At 35.0% G+C, this 15,687-nt stretch overlaps 1 protein-coding gene across 9 annotated transcripts in view; it reads right to left on the bottom strand.

The window, feature by feature from the left end:
• The window catches only part of CCDC102B (coiled-coil domain containing 102B), a 391,327-nt gene that overhangs the window by 180,139 nt on the left and 195,501 nt on the right, over positions 1 to 15,687 (bottom strand). The gene's annotated exons all lie outside the window — the stretch shown is intronic.

Genomic DNA, 15,687 nt, shown 5'->3' with positions numbered 1-15,687 from the left:
TTTCAAGAAATTTAGTTTTCCCAAAGGGGTACAAACTTTTAACAGAACAAAGGTGCACAAAGCTATAAACAATGGGAGGTTGGAACACAGGTCTTCTCTACCTGGAGCCCTGATTCCAGGCCAAATCGTTATTTCAAAATTCCTGTCTGATTGTGTCATCCCCTTGCTTCCCACTGATTTTGGGTAAAGAGAGAGATTCCCACCTGATTCCTGCTAGGGCCTGCACCTCTGTGCTCCCAGGCTCACTCTCATCACATTGGCACTTAGTCCTCTCTCCAGCCACAAAGGGTTCCTGTCCGGACCTTGGGCCCTCTGCAAACATGGGAAAAACCTTGCCCTGATTCAATCTTCCCAGGTACCGATTTCCTTTCATCTCTCTGACCTCAATCTAAGCCATCGTTTCCCAAGAGAAAGCAGTGCTACGAAGGTACTAGTTTGTAACATTGAACGGAGTCACCTCAACAGACTTTTTTGTTGATAATTTGATTTGCTTTAATCTTCTCCACTTGACTGTAAGCCTCATGAGGACAGCTGTCACATTGTGCATCTTGCCACATTCAACATCCTTTATCTACTCTGTGTCTGCCTGAAACACATCTCAACATCTTTTCCAGCTTCTTTCTAGTTTTCCATCATGTAGTACAAAACATCCACATTTCCCTGATTTCCCAGAAGCTAGAGCTGCAGATTGGATTTAGATGCTGGAAGAAGAGGATTTGGGACTGATTAACGCAGGAAAAGAGGCAACAAGGAGTTACAGAGCTAGCAGGTCCAGTTCCACGGGAAAATTTCTCATCCTCAGGTCATGAGGCTTAAGTGATCATGAAGTGAGCCGATGAAACAGTGGCATCCTGACCCCTGAATCTTCTGGAACTTCCAGGAGGTGCCCATTCTTTAGCTAGGTACATGCTGCTGTGTGCCAGGTCAGCATGCCCAGTGATGAGCTGATTTCCCCAGTCCTTCCAAATCGTCAAATTCCTTCTATTACATATGTAACAGCAAAGATAGATAGATAAATAGATAGATATGCATCCATCTATCTATATATGTATACATTCTGCTATCTACAACCAAACTAAGTGATATAATATTAAGAAAATGTTGACTAAATGAAAAAACAATAGAAGGAGTAGATGCTAACTGAATTTACATGAAATTTCTCATACCTGTAAGATGTGATAACTTGCACCTTTTATAAAAGTAGGTCTTAATAGTCTTTGTTCTCTGTTAGTTATATATTTCAAATGCACATGAACCAAACAAGGAGAGGGATTGCAACATTTGCAAACTCATACTGCCTATATGTCACAGAAAAGAAAACTGAAAACCGCTTTACCTTAGTTTGGAAAATATCTTTATTCTCACTTTATTTACAACTATTAAACTAAAAATGGACTGACATTGATTTTTTTTCCTTGAAATGGGTTACATGCTAATAAGCAAAAAATGGATAAGGCACATCTTATAAGAAGAAATAATGAGAGAGGCATTCCTCATATGGTGTTAAGCTGATGCAAAAATGGCAAAAGCTGCAATTAGTTTTGCACCAACCTAATACATGTTAGGCTAACAAATAGTCACTCACTCAAGTAAAAAAGAGTAGAAAACATTACAACTAAAATAATTATCTGACTAAAGGACAAATTTGGACTTCAAAAGTATCATAAATTCAAATTTTCTTTCTTTCTATATTGTATATACAGCCAAAGTATTCATTATGAAATGCTCATTAATATGGGTAAAAAGCACATCAACTACATCCACCCAAATTGTGCGAAATAAACTGTATATTTAGAAAGAAAACTGAATTAATTCTATCTGGCATAAGGCAAGGTAGGATCATTAACATTAACTAGCTTAAGGTGAAATAACTTTTGCCATACATACCCAGCCAGTTAATTATGTATCCATATGCTACGGCTCCTCACACCTGCCTCATCTTGGTGTGGGAGATGTCCCACATTTTGCTGCTCCTTGCACATGCTGTCAAGGACAATGCCAAGAAACTGCCACCAACCTGCTTCCAGCACAGAGCTTCAGGCGTAAATGAGTGAAGTAGATGGGAAAATAACTTTATTTATGATATCTACTTAAATGTAACTAGAAGATATATAAAATATCCTTGAAAATATATCAGTTGAGATTACCAATAACAAAATATATTTATCTCAATTGCTGCTCTCATTAACATTACACACACACACACACACACACACACATACACACACACACACACACACAAACACATACTCTCTCTCTCTCTCTCTCTGTCTGTCTCTCTCTTTCTCTGTTGATTAATATGAAAATCAGAAATACAGTCAGTCCTCACCTAAAATCATTGACAGGGTCTTGGAAACTATGACTTTATGTAAAACAATGTGTTACAAACCAATAATGGACATAAATGAGAGTTGAGTTCCTATGGCATGTTTCTGGTTACAAAAACATCACCAAGTTTATAAATTGAGATCCCCAAATGCTTCTAATATTAAACACTGAAATAAATGTGAGCTCTACGCACATTGAAGAAAGACTCATAAAAACAATAAGACAATTATTTACCCAATTTCTGGTGAACCAGTGAGGTCAGAGATTGGAGTGGTGGTGTGATAAATAAAGGAATAAACGTTTCCATACTGAAGATGGTCAGGAGCACCTCCAGCCTCCATGCAATCCAAAAACAAGCACATAGAAGGCGAGTTTGCTGAGCACTTTTGTACTGCATGGCTTATTGTAATATATCCATATGATGATTGTATGCTTTGTGAAATTTTATTTTACAATAATTTGTATTCATTTTGCAACCTGTTTATTTCAGTTCAGGGTCAGAGGTGGCCTGAGCCTATCCCAGCAGCTCAGGGCACCAAACGGGAACCCACCTGGACCAGACAGCATCCCATTGCAGAGCCACTCACACACACACCCAAACTCACTAAGCCTAGGACCATTAAACACGCCAATTCACCTAGCACATGTGTCTTTGGGATGTGGGAGGAAACAGGAGTAGCTGGAAAAAACCCACGCAGACATGGGGAAAGTGTCAACTCCACATAAACAGTGTCTCCCGCAGGGAATAGATTTTGTTTCTCTCATTGTTATAATGAAAGACATTATTTGAAGACATACTGTAACCTATAATAATTTACAGTTATTGCAAAGGTTATTGTAATGTATTTTGAGGTAACTGGTGTTGATTTGTTGTTTTCCAAATATAATGCACATAAAAATTACCTATGTTTTAAAATATATGTGGTTCTTGGTCCCAAGTCACATTCCTAGTAATTCCAGATTTTTATTTCAGAAAGCACCATATCTGGCCAAAATAGGTCAATGTCTAACTTTTAAAAACACTGCTGCAGGAGATAAGAACATCTAATGAATTCACACCATCTCTGTATGTAAATTTATTCATATACTGGAAATACATGGAGGAATGTACTGGAACACCTGACCTCAGGTGATCTGCCTGCCTCAGGCTTCCAAAGTCCTGGGATTGTAGGCATGAGCCACTGCACCTGGCTGGTTTGTCTTAAAGCAGGAACATACACACACCCCATGCAATGGAAAATTAAATCAAAGTTCATCAAAAGCAAAGAGATGATTCTTTCTAGTTACTGATGTATGGATGCTTTCTCTCCTTTCTTTTTCTATAATTTAGAGAAAATTAGAAAGGCTGCCAAATGCTGTGGAAATTTAAATGCCATTAAATTAAGCATAATCAAATGATGAGGAAACAGAAAGTGATGGCCAGTCACAGAGAAAAGGAAATTTAAAAAATCTCAATTATGTCAACAACCATATCAAATTCAAACTGTGTAAATTAAAAAGAAATAAATCCAGCAACTAGAAAGAGTACAATAAGCCACAGTCAGAAGCCGATAGCCATTTTAGTGAAAATAAACTGGAATTCCAAGGAAACATTACATTGTGCAAATGAACCCAAATTAGTGACATTTATTTAAACTCCATAATTAAATTTTTAAAAACATGACAGGATCATGGAATTCTGGACTAAAATACAGACAACTCAATTTAAAATCAGTCAAGGAGTTTGGGTATACATTTCTGCCAAGAAGATATACAAATGGCCAATAAGCACATGAAAATAATCTTCAACATTATTGGTCATCGGGAAAATGCAAAGGAAAATCACAATGAGAAACCAAACCCACTGGGATGAGTATAATTCAGAAGAAAAACACAAAAGAACAAGTGTTGCCCAGGATGTGGAGAAATGAAACCCTCACGTATTGCTGGCAGAAAGCTAATGGGTTCTGCCACTATGGAATACAATTTGGTGATTCCTCCAAAAGTTACAGATAGAATTACCATCTGACTCAGCAACCCTACACCTAGATATATATCCCAAATAATTGAAAACAGGTATTCAAATAATACATGCGCATGCATGATTAGAGCAGCACTATTCAAAAGAGCCAGAGGCAGAAACAACTCAAGTGTCCACCAGCATATGAAGAGATGAACAAATACTAGACAGGCCAAAAAGGAATGAAGTACCCGAAAAGGTGTGAAGTGCTGAAGCATGCTACAATGTGCATGGACCTTGAAAACATGGTGATAAATTTAAAAAGCCAGACATAAAAGGTTACATATTGTTTGATTCCATTTATATGAAATATCCAAAAATCCACAATGACAGAAAGCAGAAGTGTGGTTTCTAGGGGATGACGGGAGGGAGGAATGGGGAGTTACTGCATCCTGGTTACTGGGTTTCCTTTTAGGCAATGAAAGTGCTTTGAAATTAAATAGACAGAGTGGTCCCATAACACCAAGAATCTACTAAATGCCACTAAATGTTCTCTTTAAAATGGTTAATTTTATGTTATGTAATTACACTTTAATGAAAAAGAAAAGAAAAAAGAAGAAATAGTGAATGGCTCAGATCCATTAAAGTTATCTGAGTTTACACTAATCTTATGATTTTAGCTCAAACTTGCATTTTAGTTTTAATTTTAAATAACTTTTGTAACCATAGTGTTTTATGTCCTTTTAAGTAAGAAGGTAAATAATTATTTCTCTCATCATTGCTTTAAATCAAGCTAATATAAGTCAATTGATAACCGTGATGTGAGCTGCAAAGTTATTTTGTAATAATATAGTGGATTATTAGTAGTATGCTAGTTATATCAAACATAAAAAATATATAATTTCATATCTGACATTCATAAATGTCATAATTTATGAAATGAAATTTTATTATTAAATATAAGCAACTTAAATTGTCAACATTTGCATCTTTGTTTTAATTGGATATGGATTAACATATTTGTTTGATACACATGAAGGAGCTTTTAAAGGATAATATAAGCTTCCAATAACGCACCTGCCTTATTGATAGAATAAAAGATAAGAGTTGAAAATAAATTAGGACACACAATTAACTTCAAATAGTAATAACAGAAGCATCGATATGTAAACTTAAGCGTTTGACATACAGTTATGAGGATGTGCCAAACAATGCATGTAGTAGGGACTGAGATTTAACATTCATAATTTTAGCAAAACATAACAGTGACTGGTATAAGAGAATATGAAAGGAAAAGGATGTAAAACTTCTGCTACTAATTTATTCTTAACAATAATGTTTCATATATGCAAAACCTTATCCACATAGCTTTACTTCAGTGGAGAACCATAAAACAGGGAAGAATACATCTCCCATTTTAGAATTAAATTTGTAAAAGTCAATTCTGTGTGTGTGCATGTGTGTGTGTGTGTGTGTGTGTGTGTGTGTGTGTGTGTGTGTGCATTTGAAAGCAGGCATGAGCAATCATAATACATTAGGGTAAAAGCCACACTATTTTTGCAGTTTACTGATTGTTTCAAACCAGTAGGGAACTTTCAGTACATGCTTTCTGAATCGCATTAAGAAATGGTACTTTTAAACTATGATATTTTTATCTTTGTTAACTTCAGAAATTCTTTGGCAAAAGAACACTGTTCCATTCAACCCACACAATTCCATACATCTTTTAAAAAATGTAGCCGGGCGTGGTGGCTCACACCTGTAATCCAAGCACTTTGGAGGCCAAGGCGGGTGGATCACCTGAGGTCAGGAGTTCAAGAAAAAATGTATACAAGATCATGGATGTATTTCTATGTTTTATGCAATAACTAAATTATCAATTTACACAGGACATACATGTAGCCTAGCATTTTGCTACAAGGACATTCTTCAAAATAAATTATTTTCCATTTTTATTACCAAAACATAACACGCTTTATATTTTAAATACCTGAAATTTTCCATATGTCAAAAACTCTCCATCATAACATAAATTTTTATTAATAGCTACATTTAAAAATAGAATTTTTAGGGTATTTCAGCTATCCAAGCTATGCAAACAGTTAAAGAAAAATAGGAAATGATCCAATACAATAATATCTATAATAATTTCTATTTTATAATAGTAAAAAATAATTACTGTGTATTCTTAAATGAATGATTTCATAAATAATGGTAGGATTTGGAAGAAAAACAACAGATCATATGAGGAAACCTTAACAAATGCATAGATTTGCCTGCTAAACCATTGACTGGAAATAAAATATTTTTGAAGCCAAAGTTACTAAACAAAATAAACATAATATGATTCCTTGAATATGGACTACTCTTATTAACACAAATTCATTAAGAATAGACTTTAATGGCCTTTCAACTTTTAGATGAATTCATCATTTTCCTAAGACACATCAGCTACTGCCCTGTCACGTTAACTTTCTGAAAGCGATCCATTATGTGACCTGAATGAAGGGATTCAGTTGCCAGAATGATTTCAGTAAACAAGCTTCCAAAACGCTTCGCCAGAGGCATGGAGCTCTACTCAAAAGAATATGGACAACGTTTGCCAGTAACTTTTCATTTTCAAAAGTATTGTTTGCAATAGAAAATGCATAGACTGCATATGAATGGAAGAATTGAGGTATTATAAACAAGACTTTGTGCCATATACTGGGTAAAGAAAATCAGCATTTATACTATAGATACTATAGCTCATACTATTTATACTATTGATCATATAAAAATAACATCTGGAAATTGCAATTCTACTTTTTTCCATCACAGAAAAATCAAGACTTCTCTTGACAAATATTACATTTGTGTGTTTGTTCTCTCTTTGGTTATTATGTCTTATCCTTTTGTAGTGGGCACAAACCCCACTTTTCATTTCCCTTCCTCTCATTTGTCTTATATCTTTTCTCTGTACTTCTGAAATTTCAAAAAGGTGAACAAAGGGAGGAAAGGGAGTGGTAAGAGCATAAGAAAGGTTTAGGATCAGGGAGGTATCTAAAGTTCTTTTTTGGTTTCTCAAGCCCTAGAGAAGATATTTTTTATTTAACTTCAGAATGATGTTTTTCTGTGTGTGAAACTCCCTTCTGTCTATGCCTCTCAATTATGTCAATATTAGATATCCATTCATCCTGACTTCTAGAGTCTAGCTTCCCTCCCTTTGTGCATCTATGAAAACTTGTTCACTCTTAAGTTTTTGGTGCGATGACTCATGCATACGAATTATTGCTTATCTTAAACTACAGATATCTCATTCTTTTTTAAAAATTTATTCCTTTCATGAATGTTTTTAAAGACCTAGTATGAGAAAAGTGTGCTAGGTTGTAGGGATATATTAATTAGCAAAAGCATTGCAATCCTTCATCCATCTCCTAGTCACATGCGATAGAGATTCTCATCAAATGACCTCACAAACAACTAGACAATTGCAAAAACTGCAACAGCTATATGATTTATTCAGGTAAATCAGGACAGGTTTTTCGAAGGAAGTAAAATCCTAGTTAATATCAGAAGAATTACTATGACTTAAGAAAGCAAATGGAGCCAGAGAAGAACTGTAGCAGGCTTCATGAGAAGGGCTGCCAGAAGCTGCAACTAAAGCAGGTCTTCTAACAGGTAAATAAGCAATAGGAGAGCACTGGGCTCAGAGGGATGTCACGCTACTGAACATGGTGCAGATATGTACTGTTCAGATGAAGATGTTGTCATTTACCATAACTACCCCTTTTCTGTTTCAGAGAGTTCTATATGTCTATAAAGATGTTGCCAGATTAAGGTGATAGCTCAAACCTCTGATCCATATAATGTTGGAGACTGAGAGATACTAGGGAAGCCATGCTGCTTTTGATTTCCTATCTCTTCCCAGCTGTGATATTGCCTAGATGTGCACACGCATTTAAGTTGCTAGTTGGCTTAACTTACAGTAATATGAGCTTGATAATCTCAGAGAAACCTGGTAATAGATAAATGTATATGGGAAATTATTATTTTTCCCTTCAAAAGAAAAAACCTATGGAAAGATCCTGTGGTGGGAGACAGCATGAAGTAATTCAAAGCACTAAAACATGAAAATGGGTGGAAACATGTAATCCAAGAAGAAAAATAACTCTGGCAGTAGAATAGAAATGAATTGCAAGTGAGTAATTTGATGGAAGGGTGCCGAGAAATTATTAATAATTGTCATAGGCGGGCCGGGCGCGGTGGCTCACGCCTGTAATCCCAGCACTTTGGGAGGCCGAGAGGGGTAGATCACGAGGTCAAGAGATCGAGACCATCCTGGTCAACATGGTGAAACCCCGTCTCTACTAAAACTACAAAAAATTAGCTGGGCATGGTGGCACGTGCCTGTAATCCCAGCTACTCAGGAGGCTGAGGTAGGAGAATTGCCTGAACCCAGGAGGCGGAGGTTGCGGTGAGCCGAGATCGCGCCATTGCACTCCAGCCAGGGTAGCAAGAGCGAAACTCTGTCTCAAAAAAAAATAAATAAATAATAATTGTCATAGGCAAAACAGTTGCTACCCAAAGTGCAATCTGGACCAGCAGAATCAGCATCACCTGGAAGCCTTGTAGAAGTGCAGATGCTCAGGGCTTATCCCAGACCTATAGAATCCCATCAGGGCTCAGAATGAAGGAGGTTTACATCTCATATCAACAGTAGGATGTTTTCCATTAACTTCCAGAAATATTATCTAAGAGACCATTTCGTGACCTGAGGTGATGAAAGTGAACTGTTTGTGAGAAACGGTGTTTATTCAGTTCTAGGTCAGAGATATGGTGGCCACATCCCCCCCATAAGTTTCAGGAGAAGACTTCCAGCTACTCACCCATAAATTAGAAGCAAAGGAAATAAGACACTGGGAAGATATAGGCAAAATAAAAGACTGGGAAGATATGGGAACTCTGAGAATTTGCATAAAAATGTAGATCCAGAGTGCAAATGTGGAAATCGCAATTCCAGCTGAGGGGAAAGACATTTCTCTGGAGGACAACCATTTCCACATATTTACTTCCTATTAACCAACCAACAATTATCAGCAACCTTCCTCTCCTACTTTCTGTTGTTCCCTCCATCACCTCACTACTCAGAAGTGTGATCTAAAACAAAAGCAGTGGCATCACCAGGAATCTTGATAAATACTCAGTATCACAGACATCACCCCAGATCTATGATTACAATCTGCATTTTAAGAGATCCCTGGATCATCATTCATTTGTGTCTTAAATCTGAACATGCACATTAAAGTATCTCAAGTGCAATTTTGGGATTCTGAATTCCAAACAAATAAATATAAACTAATTATCAAAAGAATCTGCAATTCCTGGTATGACTGAAAGAATGCTAACAACGCAATTGTTCAGAAACCCAACTTTCTGTTTCTGTTGAGCTAATTCTTCATTTCTTATGCTGATAATTATGATGGAAATGTACTACTAGCATACATCAGAGAAACCCTGGCCAATCTACAATTTTATAGCATCTACGATTAATATTTTGTAAAGTGTTTTTAACCAATCTACAATTTTATAACATCTACGGTGAATATTTTGTCATTTTTTTTTTAGAGATGGAGGTCTTGTTATGTTGCCCAGGCCAGTCTCAAACAACTGAGCCCAAAGAATCCTACCTCACCTGCCCTAGTAGCTGGCACTATCGGTGCAAACCACTGCACCTGATTAAGTTTATGACTTCTATTCAAAATCCTATGTAAACTTCTTAGTAGGTTCCTGATATTTTGTAAATTTAATTTTGATAGTTCATCAACATTATGGTGGAACATAAAGAACTAGTGATATTATAAATAATGTATAATGTATGGTTAAGTTAATTATTGGTAAATAGACTCTAATTCCAGCTAAGGAATGAGTTCAGTGTTATCCAATCCCTATCTTATTTAATTTTATTATAGATAAGCTTATTTTTCTAGATGTTAGAGCTTTTCTGATTTTCAGTTTATCATTAAGATTTCTCTTTCTAGTCTTGTACATACCTAATTACCCTAATGGAGATTATTACCTTAGATTACAAACTTTAGGATCCATACCTTAGAACAATGGGATGTGATCTCTTAGAATTTATCACAGAGAATTTATCTCTTAATGTTCCCACACCTGTCTCAGCAAAAATGGTGACACCAATTACTCTCCTAATGTCAAGCTTCATTAAATTTGGGCTATCACTAAAACACTTTAAAAATTGTTTAGGATCAATTAATATTATTCTTTTAATTTGTATTCTGGGTATAAATACCATAAATTATTCCCCTAGTTTTAATTCATTTATTTTCTCTCCTATCATAGGGGATGTACTGATTGTCCTCAGTGTTATAAATTCACTTATGCCCTTTACTTTTAGGGCAAAACTTTCCTGATTTTGACTTGTGTTTAGTAAAAAAAATTCTCCAGAACAAAATATTATGTAAAATTACTTTAAAAAATGTCTTTTTTTTTTTTTTAATTGAGACAGTCTCTGTCACCTAGGCTGGAGTGCAGTGGTGCCATCTAGGCTTATGGCAACCGCTGCCTCCTGGGCTCAAGTCTCCTCCCTAGCTGGGATTACAGGCATGCACCACCAGGCCCAGCTAATTTTTGTATTTTCAGTAGAGACAGGATTTCACCATATTGATCAGGCTGATCTTGATCTCCTGATCTCATGCGATCCTCCTGCTTCAGCCTCCCAAAGTGGTGGCATTATAGGTATCAGCCACTGCATCCAGCAGTCTTTCAAATAATATAATAATAAAATATTGTGGCTAGTTTTAGAAACTTATCCATACACACACACACACACACACACACCCCATGGTAGCATTTATACAACTTTTTAACTTTAAGAAAATCTAAAGGTTTTGTTTTAATGTTTCTAAAAAATGTTTTATTGCACTTTAGGTTCTGGGGTACATGTGCACATTATGCAGGATTGTTGCCTGGGTACATACATGGCAATGTGGTTTGCTGCCTCCACCCACCCATCACCTCACCTATATCTGGCATTTTGATGATATATAATTTCCAAATAGGACTATTACATTATTACATAACACCAGAATATTTTTTCTCAATTCTATAAAATTCATGATTGATTTTAATGACATTTCTGTTTATATTTAATAGCTTTTAAGTGGTTATTTTAATCTGTATGTGTCTTCATTAAAGCTAAGTACAAATATTAATATCAGTTAAACTCAGTGTCTAGCAGGTTGGTTTCAAACAAAAATTTCTAACTTTAATTTCTTTACCCTTTATATTTTCAAACCATAATTTCCCTGGTTTTTGAATAGACAATGTTAGGAAATGCTCAAATTTTTGTTTCCAAATTACAAATAAGGCCTTTGGAGAAATGTCTTCTCATCAGCTACATTCTGAAGACTCACTAGTCACATTCTCAAACTGTGCTAAAATTCTCAACATAAATATAGCATAAGCATCTACATATTCCATGTTAAAAATGTATGTGTCATGGTTCATCAACTTATTTTCATTCAGAAAGCCTTTGTACACCTGCTCTATGCACAGGAAAGGTAGCAATGAGTTTCCTGAAATTGGTAAGACAAAATTGGTTCCGTAAAAGTAACTAGGACAAGTAAAAAGGCACCTGTATAACAATTGAAATCCTGCTGAGAAACAGAGGAAGTGATGCTTGGCCGACTGTTTTTAAAGGACTGCCATGGCTCAGTGTAGACTGTCTATACTAGGTTACTAACCCAAATGGAAAGTCTATCCCAGAGGGTTTTGTGTGGCCAGAACAATGTTTCTAATACTTTCAATATGAATGCTTTCCAGTGAAGCACTGCTCTCCAGCTAGGGAGACGTGCTGTTTTCTTTTGTCACCCTTTACCTAACTCTGTCACATTTTCCTTCTTGGCCCCTTCTGTACATGTAAACCTAGAGACTACTGGGCTACAGTAGGAGGCAACAAGCCATGACCTATAAGCCAAATCTGGCTCCACACCTGTTTCTGTACCACCCCTGAAATATTCTGTATGGTTTGAAGGCTTATAATTTTTCAAAAGGATATGCCACAGAGACTTATGTGGCTCATTAAATAATTTAATATATTCACAGTTCTGATCTTAACAAAAAAAGTTTGCCCATCCCTAGTCTAGAATAACACTCCCATGTGTTTGCTGATGTACTCATATATAGACTTATTACACATGCACATCAAGTAACTTATATAGCCAGGAAAAAATGCGAAACACTTTTCAACGATCAACAAAGATTCCTGGTAGTTGTGTCTAACACTTTCCTCAGGTAAGGTTTTCTGATTCTATAAGTCCTGCAACTGTTGATATCATTAAGCTATTTTACACAAAAGCCTGTAATTTATACATAATCCATGGCCATATAATGGATTCTTGTCCAAAAACCTGTGGGACAACATTATCTGGTGATAGTGCAATTTACTTCCCCATCAACTATGGAAGAGCCAGTCTTGCATCCACTAAGCACATTCATTTCGGCATTATTGGGTGCCTAGCTATGTAACACTTAGATTCTCCTTTGAACTGGCTTTAATAACTTACTGGTTTCTTTATTAACTAATGGGTTAAATAATGTAGTTGACATGTGTTCATTTTATGTTCATATAAAGTTATGAGCTTACCATTTTTTAACCCTTTAAATATGTTAACTTATTTATGTTGTATAGATACGCCATTGTACTAATATATATTATAAAACATAAGATGAGGATTCAGAAACCGAGAGCTAAAAAAAGTGTTATTAGATTTTTTCCACAATACAGTGTGACATGTACACCCCACTTTCGATGCAACTATAAATTTTAATATACTTAAATGTTTTAGCTACCTTGATCTTGTGAAAGAAAACTAAGAAAAATTATGGACAAATAGCTTACATTATTGAATTCACATTTTCTGACTGTATTGAAGAAGTTTTTAAAAAAACTTTAAGTCATATCAGTTAATCCAATAAAGACAGGTGGATTTTTTATTGTTGGAAGGAAATGCACATTTAAATGATCAAGCATCGGTAACATAATTTACTACTGGCTTTGAAATCAGACTTTCAAATGTAGCTGCATTTCTCCTTCTTAAAGCATACTCTTGGATTTACTTATGTTTTTACAAAGCTAGTTCTTAAACATCTTTGCCATCATTTAAAATGCAGGCTTCATTCTGAGAAGAGCACTCAATACTGCCACTGAAGTTCTGTAGTCTGGTGTCATTTTGTCAATTACTCTGATGCTATGAGACCATGGAACAGTGTCACTATTTCCAAGAGCAACAGCTAATCAAAAGAAATACATGCAACGTTGTTCTAGAAAAATCTATTATGTTGGTTTATGCTTAAAAAGTAGTTACTACCAGAGTAGTAATTTTCCAATCTATCCATTAAAAGTTCCAATGTACTACTGCATTTTTTTAAGCTGTAAAAGAATGATGTACACATATCCTTAAACATAGCATATAAAAGCAACCACTAGATGGAGATTTAGATAAGATTACTTATGTCAAGAAAATTATTTATTTGAATTAATAGTGCAATTTAAGATTGAAAGGCATTTTCTTTACAAGTGCATTCCCTATACCACTGAAATAAAAAAATCAAATCTAAAACTATGCAAAAAGTCCTCCCTTTTTGAATTAATAGAGACTTAAAAAATTTTATTGAACAATAAGAATATTAAAACCCAACGTATTTTTTTAAAACTTATGTGGGGTTGTTGATGAGTAGCAGGTAGTTTTATGTCTGCCATAAACCTTTGGTAAATGTGATTTAAATGCAAATGTCACGTAGTAAGTGATCTTATATTTCTTTAGAGACTAATAATCATGCAGTGTTTGCATGAATGTCCAATTACATGCTAACACCGTCTTTCACTGCCTCACTCATGTATGGAACTTCTGTGCATATATAGAAATGGCACTCATACATTACACACACACACACACACGCACACACACACACACACACATATATGTTTATATGTATATAAGTACCATGGATGAATACCATGAATATATTATATATATTCATAGATATAATACATTACATATATTCATATATATTATATATATTCATAGACATAATATATATATTCATATATATAATATATATATAATTCATCCATGATACTTATATACATATAAACTAATTCTTACTGAAATAATGTTAAAACTGCAGTATGGTTTTGTGTTATGATAAAATCTACATTATTCCCTGAACTTTGACATGTTCTGTGCACAGCTCTTATTCATTTGACATTTGAGGACACCATAATCTTGACATTTTGAGCTCTGGAGAAATTCCTGTTGCACCAAGGATTCTGCCTTGCCACTGTTCCAAAATAAGTGATTATTTTAGGTCCAGTAGATAGTCTGAATTTGTAACAAAGAGGGTAAAAATCACCAACACCACCCTCACTATCTAAGTGATATATACTAAAAGAATCCTACAGTCTTCTAAGTGATCAGCATACCCACTGATTTGGCCAGACCTTCCAGAATCCTCCCAGTTTCCAAGTTCTGCTTAGTCATAGGCCAAAGAACCATACTGATGTCAAGGAGACCAGCTCAGGCCTCAGTGTGCCCTGATGACAGGTGATGCCAATGCCAGCTCCAAACAGGGCTCAATCAATCAACCCTAATTTTTCCTGAAAGACATACTTTATATTATGACATTTTGATATAACTAAAAAGGTGCCAAAATTAAATATAATCAACTGCTTCTTAATCTATGTCCCCTTCTACTTTATTCTTAGCAATCATTATAATGTTTTATTTATAAAAATTTATGTGTATGGCTCCCTGTATAGACTCTAATCTCATGCTGGGCAGGGATAATGATTCATTAATTTTTTCATTACCTGCATATAGAACAGTGACTGACACAGAGAATAATACGAATAAACGTTTGTCTTGTTTAAAGAAATCGAAACCCAAAAAAGTATTTTAAAAATCAAACCACATTACATAATTGAGATAATTCTGTGCTTTCTAGAGTAGACATCTCCAAAAAAGATGTCTACAGATTTATCAGTGTGCATATGTCAGAATCAAATCCATTATTATAGATAGTTTATGAATCAGTATATAGAAAATTATGATCACTGACTATAACATTTAACTTTAGAATTTGCATTGCCAGGTCATGAAACTCTAATACAATTTAATCTTGCATTTGCAATAAATCACTGCATTCATTAAAGAATAAGGAAACAATATGTAATTCAGTTTTTCTGGCCATTTAGCTTTTAGAGTTTATATGAGTATGAATGACTTATATATCTAAAAAGTATGAACTTATCAAATTCACCTTTTAAAACTGTTAAAGAAATTGAGTAAAAAATAGAATTGTGCATTAAGATGCTATATATATATATATATATATATAATTGAAAAAAACAGAAACAA

The sequence above is a fragment of the Sapajus apella genome, unplaced genomic scaffold, assembly GCF_009761245.1.
Source record: "Sapajus apella isolate SASKATOON/1434 unplaced genomic scaffold, GSC_monkey_1.0 scaffold30, whole genome shotgun sequence".
In the NCBI taxonomy this organism is placed as follows: Eukaryota; Metazoa; Chordata; class Mammalia; order Primates; family Cebidae; genus Sapajus; species Sapajus apella.
This window is presented reverse-complemented; position numbering and strand designations above follow the sequence as displayed.